Source organism: Etheostoma spectabile, unplaced genomic scaffold (genome assembly GCF_008692095.1).
Source record: "Etheostoma spectabile isolate EspeVRDwgs_2016 unplaced genomic scaffold, UIUC_Espe_1.0 scaffold270, whole genome shotgun sequence".
Classification (NCBI taxonomy): domain Eukaryota; kingdom Metazoa; phylum Chordata; class Actinopteri; order Perciformes; family Percidae; genus Etheostoma; species Etheostoma spectabile.
In genome coordinates, this window is record NW_022605574.1 from 206558 (window position 1) to 207160 (window position 603).

Here is a 603-nt window from a genome sequence, read left to right on the forward strand (position 1 = left end):
CATACCTCTACGTGGTAACTAGGCCAGTCACCCAGTGAAAGTTGCTCGTAAAACCATTTACTACGTTGACGAAACCTTGTCTTTCCGTCACAGATTCCGTGTTCCGTCACCTCTCTGTGCAGCTTCCCCAGTCGCGCTCCATCTGGATTCCCACCTACACCTACACCTTCACCTTCACCGTCTCCTGTTCCTTGGTTGTTGTGTGTTTTTGGATTAAACCTTTTTTGTTACCTTTTCTTGTCGTCCTGTGTTGTTCTGTGTCCGGGTCCGACTGAAACCCCAACAAAAGGGCTGGCTCCTGTTATGGCGTTTTTCCACTGCTGGTAACAGCTCGACTTGCCTTGACTCGCCTCGCCTTGACTCGCCTCGTCTCTACTCGACTCGACGCACTCTGCGTCCGTTTTCCATTGCAGATTTAGTAACGCCTCAGCGTGGCTGGTCACCATAACTGCCACAATGTAATTTTCAACACGACTCACAACAGAACATTGGAGGTGTGTTGTTTTTGATTGTTGACTGAGGTAGTACTTAAAAAAGTACCTGGTATCAGGTCCCAGGGACTTTTTTTAGTAATGGAAAACCAAAAAAGGCGAGTAGAGTCGA